The sequence below is a fragment of the Passer domesticus genome, chromosome 1, assembly GCF_036417665.1.
Source record: "Passer domesticus isolate bPasDom1 chromosome 1, bPasDom1.hap1, whole genome shotgun sequence".
Classification (NCBI taxonomy): Eukaryota; Metazoa; Chordata; class Aves; order Passeriformes; family Passeridae; genus Passer; species Passer domesticus.
Window position 1 is genome coordinate 111,711,593 of NC_087474.1, and position 26,492 is coordinate 111,738,084.

Genomic DNA, 26,492 nt, shown 5'->3' on the forward strand with positions numbered 1-26,492 from the left:
CAATGCCATTGGTGTGGGAGGTGATTACACCCCAGCTGGGATCACCATCATCTGTTTGGTGTGGGGCCATACATTAGACCTCGGGAAAAGCCAGTCACATCCCTTACAATTTAATTTGTAAGAACAAAGCATCCTACCTACATTGCTGCAGTGGCAATGGATGGATTTACCTTCCATGAACTTTACACTTGAGAAACAATTCGTTCTCCATTGTGGGCAAAGTGTAATTAAACAAGAATCTCAGAGGGATGAATCAGCTAAACCTATTCCTTTCTCCAGCTTCCTGCTTTTTCTTCAACTTTTCTGTCTAATATTAATTTGATTCTTTCAGAGACAGACATTTTAATTGATTAAGTATACCCTAGAGGTTGATAATATGTTGCCAACGTTTTTAACACTATGTTAAAAAAAAAATCATCCATCAGCTTCATGCTTTTCTCAGACGGGGGAAAAAGAAACCTGTCAATTCTACATCCTTCATCTTGTTCCCCAGAAGATCCATCATTTCTTCTTGTTGCACATCTGTTTTAGTACTTCCTAGTTTGTGTTGGTTTTTTGTCTGCCTTCAGATGAGAGTAGTTAATATTTCCAGAATCTATGATGGAAGAAACATACCCTGTTCCTTCTGTGGGAAGTGGTTTGGGGGACCTTTTTTTAATGAATGCTTCATGAACCTGCACAGTTTGCCCTGCATTAGTGGGGCTGCCTTTGAGAGCAGTGGGCACTGGGGGAGCGGGTGTCTCAATCCTAGGCTTGGACACGAGCTGTTAAGAGGTGTGCTAGGTTCCAGGTCTAGATGGGCAGATGTGCCGGGGACTTCATTCTCCAAAGACTTTTCCCTTGGTGAGTGCAAGTTATTCCCATTCACCGTTACAGTGCCATGCAAAGGACTGAATTTTTAGGGGTTAGGGAGAGCCACAAACAACTGCACTAGTGGAACAAGAGGGAGTCCTGTGAGGCTTAGCAAAGAAAAATGCAGAGAACTGCACCTAGGGGGGAATAAGTACTGGCTGGGGCTGGCTGCCTCAGTAACAGGACTGCAGGAAAGGACCTACAAGTCCTTTTGGTGAACAAGCTGAACGTAAGTCAGCAGTGAAGGGCAACAACAAAATCACAGACCATAAAATCATTTAGGTTGGAAAAGACCCTTTATATTATTAAGTCCAGCCATAAAAATAACACTACCAAGTCTTCCACTAAACCATGTCCATGGTTAAAAAGAGCACAGATGGAAAGTCAAGAGATGTTTTCCCTAGTCAACAAAAGACAGGTTATATCTGGAGTCCCATGCCCAGTTTGTTCCCATGGAAGAAAGGCTTTCATTTTCAGAATGGAGGTTATCTGGATAGCAAGGAGGCTGAAGAATAAAATGAAGGACCAAGAGAGGTGGAAAATGTGACTTTATATATCTCAGAGAAGAAAGTAATCAAAGAGGAATCTTATTGTCTATAAATAAGGTGGATCAGCCTCATCCTGGAAGTGTATGTCAGCAGAAGTATTTCCTGCTAGGTGTAAAAAACCAAATTTCATGGTAAAGATGATAAAATATTAGCACACGTTGCCTAGGGGTTATCCAGTCTTCATCCTTGAAGGTATTCAGAACTTGACAGAACAAATGCTTGAGCAGTCACATCTAACTTTGAAGTTAACCTTGCTTTCAGCAAGGAGATCGGACTTAATGATTTTAATTCTTCCAATCATAATTATTCAATGATTCAATTAAAATCCTATGCTTTTTGAACTCTTTTGATTTTTATCAGACTGCTAGTTAGGTGTTTCTCATGGAAAGTGTTTTTCAACGCATAATTACTCCTGATTTGAAATATTTCAGCTAACTCTTTTATCCAAAAGGAGTGTATGCCTCACCTGGAGGGGAAGAGAAGGGATTTGGGTTTTTTACCAAGCCAAAATGATCTTAACCTTGTTTTCAGGAATGAAAGGATAATATATTGTTTTACCTACATTAGGATTTTTTCTGTTCTTTCTCAAAAGTTCTGTTGTTCTTGTGCTTTCAGGCAAGGCCTCTTAGCTTGGCAGGCTGCATGGCTTTTTGGCAAGACCTTACTGAGTGAAGTGCTGCACAAAAAGTTTATGTTCAATGAGGATTTGAGTTCAAATTGGTAAGACTAGGCATGGATGGAAGGGAAGACTCAGAGTAGAGAGTGTGATGAAGATCAGAAAGTGGGGAAAAAGAAGGAAGCAGGACAGTAACAGGTCAGGGGAGGGGACTAGAGAGTGATCTCTTTGCTTTGTCCTAGGTAGGACTTGTTTAGTGGTGTGCTCAGAAGCTGACCAGCTTCCTGTTCACATTTTGCAGAAGGGCTGTGTTAACAGGGTAAGGCCATGGGGGTGATGAAGTAGCAGACTGGACTGGACTGATCCATTCAGTCCTGTCCATTACCCTGAAGTTCCCTAGGGAGGCTATGTCAATTGTCTGAGTTTTCCCTTTTCTGAGGTTTGAGCTGTGATTTGAGAATTTCAGTATAAAAATGATGAGCTGCAGCTGACAAGTGTTGGGATTGTGCTAGAAGATACCACATGGTGTAAATGGTCTTGCCTGGGTGGCACCAGTTGGGCATCCCAAATTGATGGATGCTTTTGACATTCATGTGTGTGGCTCAGTCTCCTGTGTAGAAAATGTGGCTGGAAAGGTGGCAATTATCAGTATTGATGGCAATTCTCGCAGTGCTCATTTATCAGTGTTAAGCACTACAGGAAAGCAAGTGAGGAAATTGATAACTCTGTCCTCATGACTCAGTTCCTTAAACACTCTTTACCTTTTCCACTGGATAAGGCAGCAGTTCCCTCCTGGCCCCCCCCAAAAAAAAAAAAAGGTTGAACATAACTCATCAGTACAATGCAACTTAATTCTGCCATTTCTGAGTATTGACTTCTATAATGCTAATGTATTCTGGTTGGTAATTTTACCTATAAAACTGTGTTCCTATTAGATTTGTCAATATTTTTGTTGTAAGCATTGGCCCTAATGATTCCTTGGAAGCTTCTCAGTCTGCTTGCATTACTCAGCATTACTGATGTAAGAGGAGAAGTCCAGGTTGTCCTGTCCAGTTCGCTTAGACTGAAAAAAGATCAGGTAAAAATGTTCTTTAAAATTCTTTTAAAAATTCTTTAAAAATCCTTTGAAATTTTAAAATTCTTTTAAAGAACAGGTAAAAATCTTTCAGAGGCTGAGTGGACTGTTCTGCTGCACTGGTTTCCAACAGTTCTTTAACCTCACTGATAGTGAATATATATTTCTTCTGAATTTTGGCTCCTGCTTGTGATACTGTTGAAGCCTTTATTTTTAGAGTTGCTATCTTTTCTCCTGCTGCCATATCTGTCTGCTTAGTGTTGCACTCTTGCCAAGTTTCACTTGCTGTAGACACAACATAAACATAATTACATGCAAGAAATGGGAAATTCCTAAGATTCACTGTGAAAAGGGGGTTTAGTTTCAAAATAATTTCACTTTAGTACTGTTCCTAGTCTTAATTCTGGCTGTGTAAAGCAAGGGCTACCTGTTGTTGATGTGTAAAGATTATAGTATGCTTTGCCTTCTTTCACTGCCTGGAGTTTTGAGGTGCTACGAAAAACAAATAATAAAGTAGCTTTATATGTATTAATGGGGGAAAAATTGGGTTTTTTCATACTGACATCTGAAAGGGATCACTAAAACTGTGAAATAAATTGGGTGTGAGGGGAAAAAAAAGAAAATGCAGGAGAAAAATATTTTGTCTTTCTTAAAAAGAAGGTTGTCCTAGTAGTAGATGTTACTAAGGTCAGAAAAGATTTTATTCATTGTCCTCTGAGGTCTATATTCATCCCAACTTCACTAGTTTTCTGATTATTAACACTATCATGTAAATCCCAATGAAAATTTGGCCATGTTTTGAGAAAATATTTGTTCTTGAAGATGCATTACTTTGATGCTAAGAAAAGAAAAAAAGGAAAAAAACCCACAGCAAAACAACAACCACAAACAGCTTTGTTTTACTTACATCGATTCATAAAATGCCTGGTTTTAGTTAGTTACTCTGATGAGTAAAACTTTGAGGTTGAACTTGTGTAATGTGCATTACTTTGAACATTGCTTTGATGACTTTTTTTTCCCTTAAACTTGTGGCAGAGCCACAGAAACAGATCTGAATTGGTAATTTGAATGAGTCCTGGCATCTGGATCCAGTGCTGGTGCAGAAGGATGTAGCTGCAAATCACAGCTATTATAGCAACAGAGACCCACTGAAAAGAAATTTTTGTCAGGATCTAGGGTAGATGTTATGCAAACACATATGCAGTTAATTTAAAAATTAAAAAATAAGTGAGACTCTCTTTGAGAGACACAAAAATAGTTGAATATAAAATGTTAATTTTATTCCTGATGCTCTTCTGTATGATGTAGGACTGTCTGATGTCTGGTGGGACTAAAAAGGGTTTGTTTCTTCCTTATCTAGATAGTTTTCTGCAGCTGGGAAATAAAAGTGGTGCCACAAGCAATAATGAAGGGAAGGAATTACATTAAGTAATTGCAAAACAAGGCATGGATGAGCCCTAGTACAGAAGACAAGGCTCTTGGAGAGGCTGCAGAATTCATGGGTGGTGTTCTTCTCTAGTACTCTAGATTAAAACCAGCTCTAGAGAATAGGCCCAAAACTAGTCCCATCCTGAGTTGTGAGCCCAAGAAAATATTCTACTACCTTTGACCACATGTGGAGCTGTGTCTTGCAGCAATGATTTAAAGCAAGGAGAAAAAAAATCTGTGGCCATTCATGTGAATCTGTGAATATTGGCAATGTTTCTGCTGGCCTGAAGAACTTTCAGGCTAATTTCTGAAGTTCCTGGCAGAGCAGCCCTGGAGCTGTAGGGGCTGTGCTCTGTTCTTCCCCTCCTCTTCACTCAGAGGCTCATGGCAGCTCATGCCCTGCCTCTGCTCAGCCTGACATCGTGCCAAAAGGATGCTCTGTGTGCCTTCTGTCTGTGGAGGGGGACAAAAAATAAGCTTGGGCAAGAGGGATAGTCCAGACCATGTGTTTTGAAAGTTCTCCTCAACAGGGAAGAATTGGTGTGGTAGGATTGGTGAAAACACAGCTCTTCTGTGTCTGCTCATTGCATGCCAAGATAAGATAAAATTGTGAAATGGAGCAACCTATTTAAAAATATTCTTCATTGTTAGAGAAAAACATGGCTATGAAAGAGGGAAAGACAGGGTTGTGATGTGGGCAGGTCGTGCTCTTGCAGCACCCATTTAAATTCCCATTTATAGTTTCCTAATACACTCATCTCCTTTTTGCCTCAGAGCTATTTTAATTGAATTTGCTTGCTCTGTCTGCCATTTAGCTGTGAGCTGCCCTGCCTAAAACCAGTTCCAATGCAATAACAAACCAAGCTGTTTCACTAAATTTCCGGCATTAAAAGCAGCTGACCTTCATGTGCTGCGGGAGCAGTGGGGGGGTCTGTGGGGTCTGATGCACACAGAATCAACTGCACATGTAACTTGGATGAGAAATTACTATAATTGCACTAACTGTCCATATTAAACACAGTTGCTGTCTTTTTTACGTGAAAGTGCGTTTGTGTAATTTTCAAATATTGTCTGCATTTGAATTAAATTATCAAATGGGCTGAAGTAGTAAGCTAGAATTATTTTGGGATGAGTGTGTATTTTGTAATAATTAGTTCATTGCTGAGCATAATTTAGCAGTTTCTCTTGAATGTACTCTTTTCATTTATTTAGAAAAAAAGGTATTTTAAAAAATTCTCCACAAATACAGCATCGCTACTCTTGGATAAAATACAAATAAAGGAATTGAGTCAAAACTGTACAGCTATTAAAATAGTCTTTGTCTAATTTGCAAAACAGAATAGTCAGACAATGCATTGTTTCTCTCTGACACTGTATTGCTGTTGGTTTTGTTGGGCTTGGCCACCCTGCACAGGGCAGGGACACCCTTTCATCATTAAACTGATGAGTTTTCCGGTCCTTTTCAATGGTGAGGGCTTCACCTACTGAACTGTTGAGATTAGACCTCTTTGTTGTAGGGAGGAGTATCATGTTTGCTTATGTAAAGCTACTGTGGCAGACAGTATGGATAGAACAGATTTTATGGTTTTTTTCCACCTGTGCTGTACTCCTGATAGTCTGTTTAAGGCTCTTGTTGAGTGAGTGATACAATTTTCAATCAGGTTTAGAAAGTCTCTGTTGTTCTCAGTGGCTTGGTTGGAAAAGAATGTGTTGAGATAAGGCCTGACAGTATTTCCAATGGGTAACCCATGTGCAAACAAGCAGAGAGGCGGCTTATTTGTGTGGTTTATAATGCTGCTCTAATTCCTAGTTTTATAAACAAGCCAACTGTTCAGGCAGAGAGGCCCTCTTGTGAAATCCGATATAATTATTGGCTGCTGCCAGAGAGCAGAGTATGCATGAGGAAATGGTATGGAGGAAGCAGGGCTGCCTCTGTCCAACCCCTCCTTTCCTCTCACCAACGTGCTCGGAGTCAGTGCAGCTTTCAAATCAGATTTGAAACCTGTTTGTTTAAGCAAATTGCTTGCTCTGATTCTGGTCTTGAAAATCATAGAATCATTAAGTTTGGAAAACACCTCTAAGACCATTGGGTCCAACCAATAACCCAGCTCTGCCCGATCCACCACTAAACATGTCCTTATCTACATTTTTTTTTCAACACTTACAGAGATGGAGATACCACAACTTCCCTGGGCAGCCTGTTCCAGTACTTGTTATCTTTTTCAGTTAAGAAATTTTTCTTAATATCCTTCTATTGCTTAGAACAACTTGAGGATACCACTTCATTAAACCACTTACTAGAGAGCATAATAGGTGTTAGAACAGGGGGATGCATTCTCAGACATCTCAAGACAAAATGTCTTGATTTTTTTTCTCATTATCATAGCCATGATTAGTTTGAATTTCTTCTATGCTAGAAAGCAAACTTTATCAGAGTACAATGAAGACTACAAAAAGTAAGAAAAATTGTAGTCTATAGAGGTATAAGAAGCCTGGGCAAGAGCAGGTCCGAATATTGGCTATCCACTAAGGATATACTAAGGATATCTGAGATTTACAATGCTATTAACTAAAACATTTTTAAAGTTTTTCTTTGTTGGGATTTAAGAAATGCCACATGACTCAGCATGATTCATACCACCTCTCCTTTCCATGTTTAATCTTCTCATTTGAGTAGCTGTTACAACAATCAGCTTCCCTTCCACGAGTTTCTTTACTACTCTTTGGAGCCACAAGGTTTAAGCAGAGTAGAGATGTAGAGATGTGGGTGGGAGGAAGAAGAGAGAATTGAAATTATCAAAGAGACCCAAATCTCCAATTATATGTGTATAAAGAGAACCCAGTGTAAAAACAAATATAGGAACATTGGAAATTTGTGAAAATTACAATACAGTTGAAAATTACATTATTGCTACATTGCAATGCTTTCAAAATACTTCCTCTGATAAAAATTTCAGGCTGGTTTTAGTCTGCTCTATTTGTTAGTATTTTCATTTCATCTATTCCACAGAACCTAGATTTCTCAGGTCAGATTCATTGTTGGTCCTTCATAAGAAACCAGGTTTAGATAATTAATTTAGATTAAGTCTTCCTGCAACATGATCCTGGTATCTTCTGGAGTCATGCTCAGGTACCCAGGACACCAACTGTGTTCTTCACTTCTCCAGCCCCCTTGAGCTTGAGTGCAGGGATAGTGGAGACGAGTTCCCACTGCAGGTCTCCAGAAGGTGGAGGTGCTCCCTGGGCTTGTGCAAGCTCAGCACTCACTACATGGTTACAAGTAGCTGTTGTTTCTCTCACTCCGCTTCAAATGTGACAACTCTGTGGATGGTTGTTCCCCATCTGTAAAGCTCTCAAATATTTCTGAATGCCAAAGTGGCTATAACTGCTTTCTGTGGGCTAAGGAAATTGTACCCAAAATATTCCTTATTCTTTAACTTAGTAATGCTGTAGGCATTTCAAAAATGTGTCTCTCTTTCATTGCTTTCTTCTTCTCTTGTAAGTAAGCAAAAAAACCTGGACTTTTCCTTACACAGGGCAAGTGTTTTATAGGTTTCAGGTACTGAAAGAGGTAACAAGAAGTGGTTAAGAGCAGTTGCTGTACTCATGGTAGAGAAGCTGAGGCTATTAAGGACTTCAAAGATAAGAAATTAAGATGTAACATGCTACATTATCTTACCATAATAGCTCAGTTTGCATGTACATAATGCATTGTAACTGCTGTTTTATGGCGAGTTTTTCAGATCCTGTAATTGCCTGGTGAACGCTGCTTTGCTACGTTGATTGACTGATGAATTCTATACAAACTTTAGACACATCACATAATGGGATGTCTGGGAAGTTGCAAAGTGAAAATTTTATTTGATTAGCCAAAATAAAATTGATAAATAATAGGGAACATAATTTTAGCTTTAAAGAGGCTTTGAAGAGGGTAAGTGAATAAAATAGCCACATTTATGATGCAGCTTTTACAAGAGACGTTATAATTCACATGTATTTCAAGATCACAGTTAATTACAGAAAAGCAAAACTTTGCTTTGCTTTACTTTGTAAATTCATCATTGGTGAGTTTAACTTCAAAAGTCCTTACTTTAATCATTATAGCTGACATACATCAGAGTATTTGATTTCATGGGAGTTGTGGAATATAGAAAATTTATTTCTTTCAAAGGCTAGACCTTTTGTCATGTTATTCCATGAACTGCTCATAAAAAGTTTAAAATTATTACTATTTTTGTTCTTATCACTATTATTTGCTACTCATTAAAAATAGTGGAAAGGAAACAAATCAAAAACATACCAGTGAGGAATTCACTGATGGCATACACTTTCTTTTTGAAGATAATTTCAGAGTACTACACAAAAATTATCTTGCTCTCTGAAGGGGTTTGGCACTCTTGCACCCCAAGAAATGCGTCACCACAATTGTGGTGGATACTCAAGGCTGAGTTCTCCAAGAATAAGTCACTCTATCTCCTGCCTTTTTGTCTGAGTGGAACATGAGAACAAGAGCTCATGTTTCATCATTCCTCCTTATAATCACTTTCAGGTTCCTTCAAAGCGTGGCAGAATCCCCCACAAAGGAAAATAAAGCAAGACTTTCTGTTGCTTAATGCAAAACAGAGGGTGGCTGGCGCAGGGAGAGATGCGGAGGCTCTGCACCACAAGACACTGCCACAGCATCTTTGATGCTGAGCATTCCAGTCCATCCTGTGTAGTGCTGTGACAAATAAAGACGAGCAGTGCTGGTGGTGTAGCCATGGTGGTCTAGGATGGATGGAACATCCTAGAGGAACAAAGCTTGCCTCTCTCTAGGGGACAGGTTTGTTTTGGCGTGAGCTTGGGTCTAGCAGGCAGGTATCCTGTTTGATTAATCACAGAATATGTCGTGATAGACGATCAGCGTGAGCAGTGCTGCCTGTCAGCTCACACACTGCCAGGCCATGTGCTCCTTCCTGCCTTGCAGAAAGATCCAGAGGGACACTCAGAGCCCTGAGCTTGCTGGGGTAAGCATGGAGCGCAGGGGACTAGGAGCAGTAATAAAACCTTATGAACGCAGCCTTTCTCATACTTCATTTTCAGCTTTCCAATTTTTCTCCCCAAAATGTGAAAGGAAGATAGGAGAGCAACTCATTGAAGTCATCTGAACCCTCTGAAGGCTGTTTTATGAGTTCATTTATCTGGCTTGCTTGTGTTTCTTTGCAACTTCTTTCTTCTGCTGGTCTTCTGTTTTATTCTCCTATAAAAATAACTCTTAGAGTATAGATTCGCAGAGAGCAATAAAATAGCCCAAACCTCCAGGAATGGACTTAATAACAAAGTCAGAATTGGAGGTGTTTGGGACATTTTATTCCAAACTAATTGAATTACAGAATTTTCTTGCAATTGTAAAGGCAACAACTGTGCACTGCATATTGTGTAAATGTAATGCTTTGTATCATTGCCACTGTGCTTTCCTTTGAGAAAATATTTGTAGGTTTCATTATGTTTTACACTGTATGTCTTGTCATGAGAAAACAATGTCTTAAACTGAAAATACTCCTTTTCCAGACTTTTTGCCCTTGTCTGGCACCTCAAGCATCAGCAAGGTCTGGTTACTTTGGTTGAGAAAGGACTGTTCATGGTGCATGCTAACAGGTGCAATGGCAATTGCAAATTTGTCCTAAGCAGATGGGCCAAGATACCAAAGTACGGAGTGATGCAATCCATCACCATGGTGTCATCAGAGTAGAGAGGGCAAGTTGGCAAACTGAGGACCAGCCCCGTTTGTAAGCCCTGACACTATTGACATGATTTTATCATGAAACAGAGATCCCACTTCCACTTTTTCTATTGGTTACTTTGTTTTGAGAGAGGAGGTACATTAATACCCTGAAAAGTGGGAGTGCTAGGCTACTGTGCTGTGTTAAAGAGGGTCTTGGAAATAATTTGACTAAAATTTGAGCAAAATTAGTTTAAATGTGGAGGAGACTTGTAGCCTGGAACTCTTTGGTTCACAGGCCCTTTGTAAATACATTATTTTAGTTATGTATTTGAAACCACTGACATGTGGCTGGCTTTAACTGTCATCAGTGGTTCTGTGTCAGCCCTCAGGTACGCTGAAGGGATGCTTGCTTATTCCTGGTTTTGGGTAAGGAATGGAAAGGCAGTGTGTGCTTTGTGTGGCTTTGCCCAGGAAATAGATTTTTCAACCTGAATATTTGTTCAGATTTTAGTTTAGAAACCTTAGAAACTTCAGTGCAGAAATTGTTTGCTTAATTTTTTTTTTCCTTGAATGTGATTACAGCAATTACTGCATTTACTTATTTACCAAAAACAAACTGTGCACCCAAAAATTCTTTTTCGGGGAAAGAGCAGAGCATCACTTCTTCTAAATGCAGGATCCTTATGTAAGCTTGTACATTCCCATCAGCCTATTTTTCTGAGTAACTCTTTTAAAGCAGGCGAGCTGGCCTGATGCTTAAGGCATTGAGGATGTTGCTTGGCAACTTTGGGCTGTGCATGCGTTTCTGTGGGAGCAGCTGGACAGATGTTTGCACACAGGCTGACTGGGAGCAGTGCCTGGTGGTGACCAAGCAAACCCAGTCCTAAAATTATTGTTTCAAGGGATGTGTGATAAATTAAACATTTGCACTGTGAGAAGCTGTTCATGATACTTGTTATTTGAAAAGTGTAGAAAGCTTTTCAAAAGGTGAGAGGCTGAGATGCCTTTCTGGCTATTTTTCAGTGCCTAGGGGACAGACACATACTATTTGTCATTTGGGTGAGTGAAATTTGTTTAGTTTAAAGCTGTGAGTTGAAGATGATGGTTTGTTATGGTGTTGCCTTTCCCCACCCCCCCACTGTACCAGTGTCATTTTCATGCTATTAAGAGGATTTACCCTTCAGAGATCCCAAGGCAGATGTCACAGGGCTGTTTTGCAGGTCTGTGTCAAGTTAGCAATTGGCTGCATTTCAGTTAGAAAGAAAACAATGGAGTGTGGCCCTCTGCTACTTTCTATCCTGATACACAATTTGCTGCGGTGCACACAAGGCATCTAACTTTAAGGTCTGCCACTATATTAGCTGAGTTAAAAACCCAAAAGCCTAGATTGGTAAGTAACTTCTGATTTTTCCCCATGAGTACTGATAGTGAGAGCAAGTTGCAGAGGGAGTAAGCTGTTGAAACAGAAGGAAGGAATGAATGTCTCTTCACTACCTTCATTTTAACTGGCAGTGTGCCATGAATTGAATGTGAGACTTAAACTGTAATCTGGATCAGATCATGTTTTAATTCATTTTGAAAGCATCTGAGCAGCTATGAACATCAGGTGGAGGAGCTCCTGGCTATGTGCAGAGGCTGTTTGCTGGTGCTGGGTCAGTCCCTGTGAACCCCACTCGGGGGGGGGGGCTGAAGGAGAGGGCTATAATGTTGATCAGTTGCTCACATAAATAACGGCTGATGCCCAACATCATCATCTGATGCCAGCACAAGCTGGCATAACCCCTGACAGAGGCAGTGGTGTGATATTGCGGTCATTCTCACTGCTCATGTCACACCACACCACCCACTCCTCAGTCTCATATTGATGAGATCTCACAGGAAATCGTAGTGAGGAATTGATCCAATTTATTGTTTCTCCTTGTTTTCAGCTCTAACTTGAAAGGGTTTGCCTGCTTCTTCCCACAGACTTAATAAATATTTGTAGTGGCTTTGTGAGAGGGGAGGGAGATGGAGGTGGGAAGAAATTGTGGGATTGATAAAGAGGTTTCTCCTATTGGTATTGCAGATGTTTAACTGGGAGAATGTGGCAAACTGGGCCAGGGACAGGCTGTGAGGAACAAGGGTGACATCTGTCTTGGTGGGCTTGGAGCCACCGGGCACAGCCCCAGGTCCTTGTTTTGTGAAGAGCAGCCACTTCTGCTGTAAAGTTTTGTGCAAGGAAAGATATAAGGGCAAGATGAGGCAGCATACTGGGAACAACTGTGCACTTTTCTAACTAGAGACAAAGAAATTACAGTGCATAAATTGGGGTTTTGCTTTGTTGTTGTTTTCTTTAAAAAGTATATTTGATAGATTAAAAACACCAACCCTTGCCTTTTCTGAGAGTTTATTTATTGTTGTCCAATCTGTTTTGTACTCTTCTGTCACTCTGAGAGAATAAAAATGGGGAGGGGTAGCTTGACAGGAAAGATAGCAAACCTATCTTTCAAAGTTCTTGTTTAGCCATGCCAGGTTAGAAATATTTCAATTGTAAAGAACCCTTGAGCTTAAAGGAATCCTTCAACTGTTTAAGAAAGCAACCTGGGACATCTTAGCGTATAAGACAACACAGATAAAGGATAAATGTGTTCTGTTTTGAGGAGGCCTTATCTTTTCCCAATAACATTTTAGTGTGATGATAAACATAAACATTCATTGTATTTTAAACAAGAACCTACTACTGCTTCCCTTAATTGCTTTGAACCTTAATTAAGATGAGAGCTGAACTGTATGGGCACTATGCAAACGCTCATTAAAGTGCCTTCCCTCCCTGGTAAATCTTGCCGCTAACAAAGACAAATTCTGTGAAAGCAGTTGGGGGCTATGCCTATTAACCTGGCCACTGCAAGCCATTTTATTATAGGTGTCATGAGGAAGATGCCTCTTCCTCATGGGGTTTGTAGAAGGCAGTTATGAATTAGGATGGCATTTCTATTTCTGATAGTACTCCATAAATATGACCATTGATTCTTCTTTGACTCAGTGAGACTCTAGCTTATGCTTAGGTAAACTCCAGCTTAAATCCTTCACTGAATTAGATGAAAAGACATAGAAGAGCTAAAAATAGTTTTATAACTAAAATGCAAGGTTGGGTTAAATTGTATGGAAAAGAATCAAGGAAGCAACCTAGTAAAGGGAAATAGTCTGTGTTGACCTCCATAGAGATGGTTGCTATCTGGGAAGTTTATGGTCCTAGAGTTGCTACTGGAAAATGGAAGTTGTCCTTGCCTCCCTTATTGTTGGGCTGTTCAGGAACACTAATGAAATGAAAATAAATTTGTACTGACTGCATATTGTGTTGTCGGTTTCCTGTAGTCGGTGTATATTAAATCATGCTACAGCTAAACCATATTAATGACTATGATTAAACAAAATAAATCAAAAATTAAAACTTTAACTGTGATTCAAAGCTTCAGTTTATTATTCTCTCTGAAAGATAACTCTCATATGTTTTGGTCACAACCTCAGGTACATCCCAAAGGGTCATGTATCCAAAAAATGTGGCTACCTTTGGTTCATAGTGGGGGCTGGAGAACTGCAGCAGGAGGTAATCCTTGATAATCCAGTTAATGCTTTCAGTCAGAAAGTAGCCACAGATATGAAAGTGGCAAAGGGCAGTGCTGAATTAATTGCAGTAAATCTACGGGCAGGATTTCAGCTGCACAGAACTGGGGCCAAATTTACTTGTTGTTCCTTCAGTAGTCTTAAAATGGGGTGGATTTGGCAATGACTGGTAGAGTGAGTGTTACAGACAACAGACCAAATAAATCTCTTCTCTGAGGTCAGTAAACCAGCAAAAACAATGAATCTAACCTGCTGTGTCACTGAGTTCTGCTTAAGGATGGCTCATCTACAGGTTTACTACTGACATATTTGAAGGCAATATTGGTAATATTGGCCAATTAGTGGGCATTATGTTTGTAGTGAGTGAAGACAGAAATAGAAAATTTGGTTTGATTTCTAAATCTTACCTTCATCTGTTCACATTGATCATTCTTAATTATAAGAATTTTGTTTCATTGCCATGCAGAAAGTTAAGCTGCATGAGTCATGGACAGAATGGTTTGCTTTTAATAAATGGAAGTGGATACGGTAATAATAATAAAAAAAAAGAAAAAAAATCAGTTTGACTCCAAACCCATCTGCCTGTCTAGACAGATAGTGCCAAGCTCCTGTCTGCTAAGAAGTATCTTCTTAATAATGCTGTATTAATGCTAGTACTTTTATAGCACTTGCCATTTTTCAAAGTGCTGTGCCCAGCTAATTCATCGTTGGCTGGACTTAAGACGGCTTTTTGCTGAGTTTGATAGCATTTTTGTGTCTTGCTTTTCTGTTATGTGCTATTTTGAATGCCATGTCCAATCAATTAGGGAATCACAAGAATGTTTTAGGCATCAGTTCCCAGAGCTGGGCAATAATCCTTGTCCCTGTTCTTCCAGGGTTGCCTATTCATCTTTTCCTGGCAGAGACCATGTGTCTCCCCATTCCTCTCCCCTATAAAAAAACTCCTTGTAGTGGCCAAATGCTTTGCACAGGCCTGCTTTCCTTATGACTGTTTTCCTCTGAGTGGAACCCCATGGGGAAGGGATGTGTGTATGTGTTGGCACCTTTTCCTTCCCCACCTCTAATTTACCTGCTTCGTGTTTGCTATTATTCCGTACATTTTTCTCCCTCCCTTTGAAGGGCTTTCCCAAGCTAGTTTATCAAAGGTGAGAAACTGGAGCAAAAGGGGTGTATGGATAGACAAGAGAATGGAAGGCAGAACTTTCCACCTATTTTACCCCCTTCCCCAGCTGTGTGTCCTTCTCCTCAGGGACTCTGACTCTTGCTCATACAGCTGGGTCCTGCCATCTCAATACAGAAAATGGAGGAAAATATGGGGAAGGTATATGGTATGAGGGGAAGGAAACTGCTTTAGAGGGAGGCTGAAGAGATGCCTCTTGAAAGGGCTGAGGAGGAATAAATGGTTGGGAAATCCCTGGCCAGTAGGTATGGTGCTAATAGGGAGAGGGGGAGAATGGGCCAAACTGGATATGAGAAGAGGAAAGGGGATGGTGTAACAGGAGCAGGATGGGAGAGGTGTTCTGCAGTCACTGGAATGGAGAGGAGATGGTGTGTGGGAGCTCATGGTGTCTAGAGCAGCAGGGTGTGGGGGGTTCAAAGCCCATGTGTTCAGAGAGACTGCCAATGTGTGGCATCCCACCCAAGCTGGTCCTGTTTTTAAATAAACAGAATGTAGGAGTAAAAGACTCCTCCATGGCAGGCAGCAAAGGCTTAGTGACTTGCTGTCAGCAGGGCCCTTTGTGGAGGTGAGCAGGGACTGCCTTGGGCTGCGCCAAGCCTGCTGTGTTGGGAGTGGAGATGAATGGAACTCAAATGGAACCATTTGCTCCTGACATCTAGGTGTGAAGTACCACCTCCAGAAAGAAGAGAAAGTAGCAAAAATAAAGTTATTGTTCCATAGCAAGGCAGGAGATCAGTCTCCTCTTGTGCTACCTGGACTTGTCATCTGGTGTCTTCCTTTTCTGTAAATGGACACTGTGTTAATTCCAGTGAAGTGCAGGGGGATCATTAACATTTCCCACCTTTGTAAGAAGAATATGGATTCAGGCTTGCTATAAATTACTGAAAAAATATTTTAAAAAATTAAACTGCTGATTCATGGAAACCTAAGCTTCCTTGCAGCTTCCTTCTGACAAAAGTCATGACAAGTTGGGCAACAAACCCACTTTGGAATTAGAAATTAACATTTGAAAATGAAAAAAAAAATACTGTGTTGAGAGCCCTGAAACTTAGGCCTCTATTGGTAGCCCAGAGGTACCAGCTGCCTTTAATCTGTTGTGAAGATTTCTTGTTTGTAGGAGCAGCCTGTTAATACCATTTGATGCTTTGAGGTTAAATCAATGTGCTGGAAGCCTTCTAGAGCCTCAGATGAAAGATGCCATTATGTATGCAGAATATCCACAAAAGGGATCACAGAGAATAATGTAACCGTGGGGTAAATCTGCCTGCAGTACTGCTCAAGGATGACATGAGTGGCTGGGGAGCACTGATACTCCTGAGACGTGTCTGCATAAAAGTGATGTCAGCACTTCCTCTGTAATGGGCAGTGCAAGAGCTGCCAAAGATTGAGCTGGGAAATTCTTGCTGGTTTTTTTCACAAATATTTCTTGAGTCTCCTAGTTTGCTTTTGAGACTCAATTTGATTCAAAGCAAGTCAGTTCTTTTCTTACTTTCCTTGTGTTTTGTTTTTGGTTGGTTTTTTTTTGTTTTTTTTTTCCAAATCAAACCTTGTTAACTCTAATGTGTGACTTAGCTGTCAAGTCCATTCCCTTGTGATTTGTGATGGCTTCCAGAGCTCCTGGTGGAAAAGAGTATACAAATCTGTGTGACCAAAGGTATGCCCTCTCTTAGTTGATGGCATGCATTTTCCTTTTGAACTCTCTTTCCTTCTCAGGCACATTACAGTGTGCCAGATCTGCTCAACAGCACTCTGGCATAGCAGGTGAAGAGGGCGGTGTGTGGCTGGCTACAATTCCATGTGAAACACAGAGCAGCGCAGTTTTACAGATCTGAGAAATGGTATGCTTCTGCCTACTGTCAAAACCTACTTCTCTTCTTAAATCCCCCAGAGATGCTGCTAATTAAAAGAGCTGTTCCCTGCCCCTCCCTCTCCCCTTGATTCATGTCAGAGCCCTGAGTATGGTTTGGATCTCATAAGTTTTGGGAGCTCTTTAAGAGCCCTATCTAAAGAGAGAATAAGCCTCATTTATCTGCTTGGCTGTACCAGGATTGAAGGTGCAGCATCAGACTGTGTTCATCTGTGGCTCTTCTGCAGCCAAGCCATCACTGCCCTTCCTGTGGTCAATTCCTCCTCCAGAAAAGAGCAAGTTCAGCTGCTTCTGGTCCCCCAGAGAAGCAAATGAGCAGTGCCTCTGATCATGGTGATGCAGCAGTCTCAAACCCAACAGCCACTCACTCCTATGTGTATAGAGGGGAGAAGTCAGTTTTGTGCTCTAAGAGGAGCTATGTATTTACTACACTGGAATGGTGCAAGTAGGAATAATCCCGTCCCAAACTGCTTTTGTATGCACTACAAATTTTTTATGCTTTCTGACATGTGGCACGTTGTGGTCTGTACTGGAGTACAAACTTCAAAGTCATCTTCAGTTTTACATTATCCTTTTGGATCAGGAGCTGATGTGCAACAGGACTTTTATTTTTTTTACATTTTGGCAATCTTCTAGAGGGAAATACGGTTCATATTTTAAAAACATGTAGTTTGTCACTGAAAACTAAAATTGAAAAGACTGGTAACATGCCCCCCTCATCAAAACCCCCACATGTAATTCAAAGCCAGACCTTGCCAGCTCACAGCTTGCTGCTCTTAAGTTGACAGGGAGCTTCTCAATCGCAGGGGTTTGCCTGAAACTGCTGCAGCTATACTCATCTCTCTAAATACACGGATTCATTTAGCTGAGCCAAAACCCGGCCGAATCCCTCCGGACACAGGTGGGGATCCCTGTGCTGGCGGGGTGGCTCTGTGCGATGACCGGAGAGCAGCTTGCGGTGGCCCAGGGAGTAGGGCAGGCTGCCTCCACAAACCTGCTAGCATCCAGCTTTTGCCGCTCTCCCCTTCGTACAGTTTTTTTGGTTTTTTTTTTCTTTCCTTTTTTTTTTTTTTTTTTCCCCTTTCCTTTTTCCCTCCCTCTCGCCGGAGGAGCCTCGGCAGCCCTGATTTGCTGGGGAGCGGCGGAGGCTCGCTCTGGGCAGAGCCGGGCTGCGCTGCCGCTGCTGACGCGTGGCCGCCGCCGCGCCGGGAGCAGCCCCGCGCCCGCCGCCCCCGCTCCGCTCCGCGGCCGAGGAACCTCCGCGCCGCTCCGGCCGCGCTGCCTGCGCTGCCCTCCCCGCAGCGGGGAGCCGAGGGTATGCCCGGGGGGGCGGGGGCAGACTGCGTCTCCCCCTTTTTATAGCATATGCGTATTTATTTTTATATAGATGTGTGTGTATGTGTGTGTATATATATATACATATATAAATATATGTGTATATATATTTACATCATTCTTAGGAGCCATTTTTAAGTTGGGGGGGCGGCGTGTGCGTGCGGCCAGACTGCCGGGGGGAGCCGGGGCAGGCAGCGAGCGGTGCGCCCCGCAGAGCGGGGAGGGCGGCGGGGCTCTGCGGGGACACACACAGGCTCGCCTGCTCCCGCCGCAGCTCTGCCGGGCGGCGGAGGGTGGGAGGGCGGTTTCAATTTTAATTTTTTTCTCAGGACGATACGCATTTCTGTGGGAAACTTCTGTAGGCGGCGGAGGGGGGCGGGCGAGGCGTGTGGCGTGGTGGGGCGCACCCCGAGCCCCCCAGGGCCGTGCCCGCCCCAGTGCCCCGCTCACCTGGGGGACAAAACACCCGGGCGGTACCGGGGCTGCGCTACTCGCCGTGGGGGGGTTACCCCCTACCCCCCCGCCCCGGGCCGTGGCTTCTGCAATGCGGTGGGTGTGGTTATGCACGGAGCACATCGCAGCCCCGGACCGCTGCAGTGGCAGCGCCGCGCCGGCCCCCCCGCTCCCGGCCGGCAGCGAGGGGCCCCGCCGGGCCGGGCCGCCCCGCTCCGCCCCGCGCCGCACGGATCGCATCGCGCCTCCCTGCCTGCCCGACCCGGCGCGGACTCCCAGGTGCTCGGCAGCGCGGCTCGGACGCTGGGAACCCCTCACTGTTCCCCATCCCTGCTCCTGGCCCCGCGGAGCGCGGCGTGGAGGTGTCGGTGCTCGGCCAGGTGTGTGGGGAAAGGGGAACAGAGCAGCGCGGGTGCGACCAGCGTGAGGGCTGAGCGGGTCCCTCGGTGCTCCCGCATCCTGGGTGCGGCCCCGCGCCCTTGGGCTGCCAGAGAGGGACCGGAGCGGGTCGGTGGAAAAGGATGTCCTTTTCAGTTGTCCCATTTTTCATTCAAAGGTGAAACTTCATCACATATAGCGAGAAGCTTAAAAACTTGCACTCCTGTGGAAATCGCAATAGCCAATCATCCCGGTCTGGCCTTGTGCTGTCTTGATTTAATTTCTCTTGGGGTTGTGCTGGAGGAGGAAAGCGGTTGTTACTCTCGCCCCTGTTTGAGACAGAGATGGAAACTGTTTCCTCCACTGAACACGCACGTTGCTTCGAACTTGAAGGGAAACTACTTACAATGTTAGAGGTCTTTTCTGTCAAAATGATTGAAAGTCAGAGACCCGCTTGCCAAAAAAAAAAAAAAAAAAAAAACCCGGAAAAAAGCTCCGGGTTAGGTGTGTCCCATGCACATCTGTTCTTTTACAGCCTGGTGAGCTGAGTGATACCTTTTTGTTTTACTTTTAGTGTTGTCAGCAATTATCTCTGTCCATAGAAAACTGAAAGGTTTGTATAAAGAAAGCAAGTATTATTAAATTCCATTAAAAGTAAGAATATAAGCAAACTACATAAGGCTTGGACCAGTAAAGGTCAGATGCAGTTGAATGTGTGCTTTTTCTCTAATTCTATGGAGAAGAGTCCTTTCACAGAGTATTAAAAGGTCAAGATCATCATGCAGCATCAATGATGTTGTTAAATTCACTGCTCTTGCTGCACCTCTGAGTGTGCACATGCATAATAGAGTATAGGCAAATACTGCTATGCTGGTCTCCTTGGGTTGGAAAGTTTCAGCTCTAGTGTGAGGATGAGACCTGCATGGCAATCAGGGGAGGAGAGGAGAGCCTGAGAGCACTGCATTGGGGTAAGAGCTGCTGGAAGTTTATTCCTTATGGCACTGCAGGAACACGGAGGCTCCTTGGGCTGCTGGCATGCTGTAGACCTGCTTGCTGCATCAGGGAACATGAAACACATTGGGAAACATTAAAAATACACTGGTTCTATTTTATCACACCACTACAGCCCCAGCCTCTCCCCTCACTAATTGCCTGCAGTCGCATCCCTCTGTCAGTGGTGCAGCTGATGGCCTTTTCTCCCCGAAGGCTTCCCCATAGGACGAGGAGCTGCTGGGATGCGCATCAGGAGCTCATCCCACGGGAGCCCGCTGCTGCGGTGGGCAGGTTTAGCCTTGAGGAGGAGCCGCGGGGGAGGGGGGGTGCAGGGTGTGGCACCCATCCCCAGCCTCCCCCTGCGCCTCAGCTTGGCAGCTCCTCGCTGGGCAGGGCTGTGTCTGGCTGCTGGAGAGCTGCACCAGAACTGGAGAGGGCTGGTTTGGGTTGGGGTTCTGTTCTCTCTTCCGAGAAGGAGCAAGTGAAGGTGAAGCTACAACTTACGTAATTTTTCATTTAATCAGGATGAAATCTTTTCTTGTCTGTAGTGGAGACCTGCTGAATATTTAGTCTTTAATGAGAAATAATTGTTATTCAGATATTTTTCTTTGAAATCTGGGAAGGGATAGGTGATAGTAGATTTGTCCCACAGCAGCATGGTTGCACCTATATTTGTTATGTTTGTTGTTTGATGTGTGCTTGTGAGTTTCATAGGGGTTATGCATGGTTGTTTTCTTAAAATATGTAAAATGTCACTTCTTTGTATTTCAGGCATGATTTTGAGTTAACAGAAAGTTCTTGAAATGTGTTAAATGTGTTATTCACGGTGGGTGACATTCAGACTTGTTTCATGGAAATCTCATGTACCAGTAAATGACTGCTTGTTGTCTGAGGGAAAACGTCAAACCATTTATAAGTAGTTATAAAAGACTTCTTGTCTCTCATGAGATGAAGCATCAGCTTTATTTCTTGGGCTACGGCATTTTCAACACAAAAGTGTGAAACTATGTGACTTTGTCACATCAAAATACATCCTTGGCTGAGAATCACTGTGTGTTCCGTGCATGTTTAATATAAGTTGGGCTTTGAAAACAAAGGGTCAGTCTATGCAGGGAGGGCTGTTGTGAGTCTGCAGGATTGTGTTTTTTCAATGTGTGTAGCATGGCCCTAAGATTTTGTGTTTTAGCATCTTATTTATCACATATTTACAGGAAATATGTTATGACTGCAGTGTTTGAATGTTCAAAGTATTTTGTTCAAACAAAATTTCTCTCTAATCAAGTGAATATAAATGCATGCATATAACTGAAAAATATGATTGCTGTCAACTAAGCTGAAAATTAGACTGAAAAAGTGTTTATTCTGGATGATGGATTGCTTCTATTTTGTACAAAAGTTGTAGAGTATAAGAGTGTTACTCAGAACTGGACTTAAATAAGCATCACTAAGCAGTTTGAGTCAGTAGCATAAAGCAAGTCTTTAAAAGAGATGAACCACTGGAAGAATGATAGATTAGCTAGCTTTTATAGCATGTTTCTCTAAATTTTCAGTCTCCAGTGCTAGCCATTTATAATGGCTGGGGAATGGTCCAAGTCTAAATGAGTATATGGACACATTGCACTGCCTCTCTCAAATAGCTGGCTTGAAACACCCAAAGAGAAAGGCTTGTTTTCTTTGGGAAGGTCTCCATTTCTTAAAGGGAACAGCCCAGGTAGTGGAGAAGAGGAGCGTAAGCACTTCCCGTGGCTTCGGTAAGAGAAAACCTACAGGCCCTTTTCTCCTTCCCCTGCCACTCTCAATCGTTGTCACCATCACCATCAGTGCAGAGGAAGCTCAGGAGGATTGCTGAGGACTGAGTACCTCTGGAAAAGCAGAAATGGGTCAGTATTTGGGACAACCGAGTTAATCTGAGGCAGTGAGCTGTATAGACAGCAAAATGAATATCTCCTGCACCCTTCGTGAGTAACTGATATAATGCAATTTGAGTAATTGTCAGCTTTTTGTCTCTGGGGAAAAATGAAATCTTTAAATTTTACTTCATCTTTGTATCAGTGGAGCTGGCTGTTCTTGAATAAAGTGGGTAAAAGCAAAAATGAAATTATATTCTATTAAATCATGAATCTATTTGCATCCTATGGGATGCAGTACATGAAAGAGTATTACATAAATGAAAATTTAAAAAGTACACAGAACAAAAAAAAAAAGGGGGGGGAGAGCTTTTCTACATCGACCTTATCAATTTTTACACTTTCCTTTATAGATCTTGGAAATACTTGGTGTGCCACATACAGAGTCCTTTTAAGTGGCTTCACTGTCTCTCAAAACTGATCTGTTGGCAAGCTGAGAAACAAAAGAAGTACAGAAATCTGCATGAGGATCACCCACCAGATGCTTGATCCCATTGAGAAAAGTCTTTCAGTTTAAACGGTTAAAGAAGAATGTGGAAACTGGGACTCAGAGCATGTGTTGGGGATAAAGGGCTAGAATAAATGGAAAGCAGATGTGAATATAAAAAAAAATATATATATTTTCAGGAAGGGTATGGGAATGTGAAGAGAAAAAAGCAGGATACAATTTTGAATACCTGATCATGTGCGGGTATTTGTATGAAACAGATGTTTATTGGCAAATGGGACAGGGGGAAGCATTGCTCTATCACAGCATTGCTCTGTTATGTGAGCTTTGGGAGAAAAAAGCTCCTGTGTGAAATAGAGAATGGTTGATGATTCTAATTTAGGGCTATGTTAAATTTGGAACTACCAAGGTGTAGTATGTGCCCATTGCCTGGTTTTAATGCAGCCTTTTTCCCAAAAGGAAGGAGTTGTTTTTTTTGTTCCCAGATGGGCTGCAGGTAGCAACTGAGTGAATAATTTGAGGTGGCAACAGCTGACCCTGGTGAGCTTTTGTTTGGAGCCCTGCTGATGAACAGTGGGATGTCCATGGGATGGAGGTAGGGAAAACATCTGGCCCTGGTCCATATCAGACCAGGGCAAGCTGCACACTTAGGCCTGTGGTTTTCTTCTGCTCTGCAGTCATGTCCTGCTCCTCCAGTTCAGGCTTTTTCCTATCGCTCCCCCTGCATGTGCCCTTTCCCTGCCTGCAGTCACTGGCTGGTTCCCCCTGTCTTTGGGCTCCTTGGTGGAATCCCTGCTGGAACCTGATCCTCTGGCACTCTCCATTTTTCCTATCATCCAAGAAAGTGGCCAAGTACCTGCCATACTCATTTCAGATCATTCCTTCATATTCCTTATCCTCAGAGCTTCGTCCCTTGCAGCTCAGTCACAGCACTCTCCTCCTCCCTGGAGGAGGTGAGTAAGTCCTGAGAGACAGCTGCGTGCTGGGGTGCACCAGCAGCCCCTTCCCTGGTGGCAGGAGGTGACACCACTCATGGCATCCAGGGAACTTGACATTGCTGGTAGCAATGGAGCAGGAGGACTCCCTGGTGGTGGAGGTTACTATGAATCTGAGGGCAATTATGTGTAACACCTCCAGTTCCCTAGGACATACTGGCTGCAAATAAAATCTAGTTTAATAAGCCAGGAAATGTAAACAGGCTGTGAAGAACAGAAGAAGAAAAAAAAAAAACCAAAAACACAACCAAAAAAACACACCAGCTCTTCTTCCAGACCTAGGAAACATATGTTTATACTAACTGAGAGACCTATTCTTGCACCCTGACTCATGTCGGGGAGTATCTGAGTCCACCAGTCTTCCCACAGAAATTGGTAAGCCTGGCTGTGAAGCAAGGCTCAGTTTGGTTTAGATTGAGGCATCAAAATCTGACCCAACCAAACTGTAGCTTAAGTCAGGAAGCTGAAATCTTTCTAAGGACACTGGAAATGATTACTTCACCAGGTGCTCTTTATGTATCACTGTTTTCTTTCAATTAAATTACTGCTTTTGCAGAGCAACTGCTGGTGCAGACAGAGCTTAGCCCTTCTGCTCCCAGCACAGTGTGATTCCTGAAGGTGCCCCACAGATGCACTGGTGTCCATACATGGACATATGCATATATACAAAGAGAAACATCATTGCTTGCCTGTGAGAATTATTTGTAGCAAAACATCTGATACCTCTACTTTGTTCCTGGTGGTGGTTCCTAACTTTGTGTATCAGTAAATACGAGGTTTGATAAAGACAGTGGGTGATGTATAAAAGTGTGTGCTCAGGAAAGACCCTAAAAGGGTATTTTAGTTTGGCCAGACAGTCTCGATGGTCCAGGCACTGGTTGCACAGAGCCCTCTGTGTGCGGTGTCTGCCACTCGCATTGGCCGGCAAGGTTGGGGAATGATGGGCAGCTGCCTTTTTGGAGGTCAGCATGTCACTTTGTCTTGAAGCAGGCATAAAACACAGATCTTGCTTCCACTTGAGGGGCTGACCCAAGGTGAAGTGTCTTCTTGTAAGCAGGTTTCTTCATTGATCATTTTTTAATGATCACACAGTTTGCTGACACCACCATGTGGTTTGGTGTGGCTGACATGCTGGAGGGAAGGGATGGCATTCAGAGGGACCTTGACAGGCTTGAGAGGTGGGCCCGTGTGAACCTCTTGAAGTTCAGCAAGGTCAAGTGCAAGGCCCTGCACAGGGGTCAGGACAAACCCAGGCTCAAATACAGGCTGAGAGATGGATTGAGATCAGGCCTGAGAAGAAATACTTGGAGGTGTTTGTGTAAGAGAAGCTCATCATGACAGCAAGGCATGCCCAGAAAGCCAACAGCATCCTGGGCTCGGTCAAAAGCTGTGTGGCCAGCTAGCTGAGGGATGTGGTTCTCTCTACTCTGCTCTCATGAGACCTTACCTGGAATATTGCTTCCACATGTGGGTCCCCAGCACAGGAGAAGTGTAGACCTGTTGGAACAGATACAGAGAAGGTCCATGGATGTGCTCAGAGGGCTGGAGCACCTCTGGTAAGACGACAGACTAAGAGAGTTGGGGTTGTTCAGACTGGAGCAGAGAAGGCTCTGGGTAGACTGCATTGGAACATTTAAGGGGCGTTACAGAAAAGGTGGAGAGACTTTTTATACGAGCATGTAGTGATAGGACAAGGAGGAATAGCCAGGTTTTCTAGAGAAGTTGTGGGTGCCCCATCCCTGAAAGTCATAGAATCATAGAATATACTGAGTTGGAAAGCCCCATCAAGGATCATAAAATCCAACTCCTGGACCTGTCCAGAACACCCCAAGATTCACACCATGTGCCTGAACACATTGCCAAGGGCCAAGTGTCCAAGGCCAGGTTGGATGGGGCTTTAAGCAACCTGGTCTAGTGGAAGGTGTCCCTGTCCGTGGCAGGGATATTGGAACTCGGTGAGTTTTAAGGTGCCTTACAACCTAAATTATTCTAGTATAATGCAATGTGTGGCTATTTTGCCAAGTGTCTCACTGGGCAAGTGCTGTTGTAAAATCTCAATAACAGCCCTGGAAGGAAGAGCCCAGCTATAGGATTGAAAGGTGAAGTGGGATGACAAGGGGTTTTTTTTTAACCTTGGAATTTGTCTTTTCCATTTCTTCTATCTTACCCATTTAGATCATTCCAGAAGACTAAGGCTTTGGTCAATTATATGTGCTTAAAGAGAAACACTGTAATGTAGTTTCCACTGTACTAGTGCATTATTCTTGTACAGCTGGAGCTGGCAGCCTTTCATTCCCTTACCACCTCCTTTTTTGCTCCTAAAAATAGCAGCACACTACAGCAGTATTACAGGAGAGGCAGAAGAACGTTTCCTGAGCAACAATTTTTGCCGGATAGTGGTTGAGGTAGCATCAAGAGCAGATTTGGAGGAAGTTGGAGGAAGATATAAATAGGAACAGAACAAAATGGGACAAAGATAAAATTGGTACGGAGAGGGTGAGGCTGGTCAGTAAAAAGCCTATGGATGGAGATGTTCACTGGGCTGTGTAACAGTCTGCCTGGGGAATTGGGAGAAACCTCAGCACTTGAATCATTTAGGAGTTGTCGAGACGGAGCACTCGGCAGCACTGTATGGGTAACAGACTCACGGTGCAGATAGGAGGCGTGGGTGACATGACCTAATTTTCGTCTCTGATTTCTATGATTTATTAAAGAGTTTTGCACACTTTCCCTTAGCAGGCTTAGAGCTGGAATTTGAAGCATGACAATTAGGAGGATCCTTTAATACAGTGCCAGCACTGTCGGGGTTTCATCAGTTACTTGCAGGGGTAGTGTGTTAAGTGCAGAAAACAGGCTGGGGACAGGCTCTATGCCAGCTTAGATCTGGTATTGACAGTGGTTTGCTTTCTGTGTTCAGTCCCGCCCTCAGTGTCACTACTAGTAATTGTGGATTATAATCATCTATTCATGGGCTATAGTAGATATTTTGGAAAAAAAACCAAACCATCACCCACAGCCACTTCTCATGCCTCTCTATTTAATCTTGACACTCCCAAGAAATAGAGAATAGCTGGCTTGTCTCACTATCCTGATCTTGGGAATTCCTTCAC

General features: G+C 43.0%; 1 protein-coding gene across 14 annotated transcripts in view; it reads left to right on the plus strand.

Moving 5' to 3' along the window:
- Window positions 1–26,492, plus strand: part of EPB41L3 (erythrocyte membrane protein band 4.1 like 3) — a 143,289-nt gene that overhangs the window by 29,603 nt on the left and 87,194 nt on the right. For 2 of the 14 annotated variants that reach the window (XM_064434170.1, XM_064434268.1), the window contains exon 1: window positions 18,001–18,188. The exons of 1 other annotated variant lie outside the window; for it this stretch is intronic. The gene's annotated coding sequence lies outside the window, so the exon portion shown is untranslated. Of the gene's footprint in view, window positions 1–17,993; window positions 18,189–18,873; window positions 19,042–20,392; window positions 20,520–26,492 lie in introns of those variants that run through there. 11 more of the 14 variants (XM_064434192.1, XM_064434201.1, XM_064434219.1 and 8 more) reach the window with 7 other exon arrangements.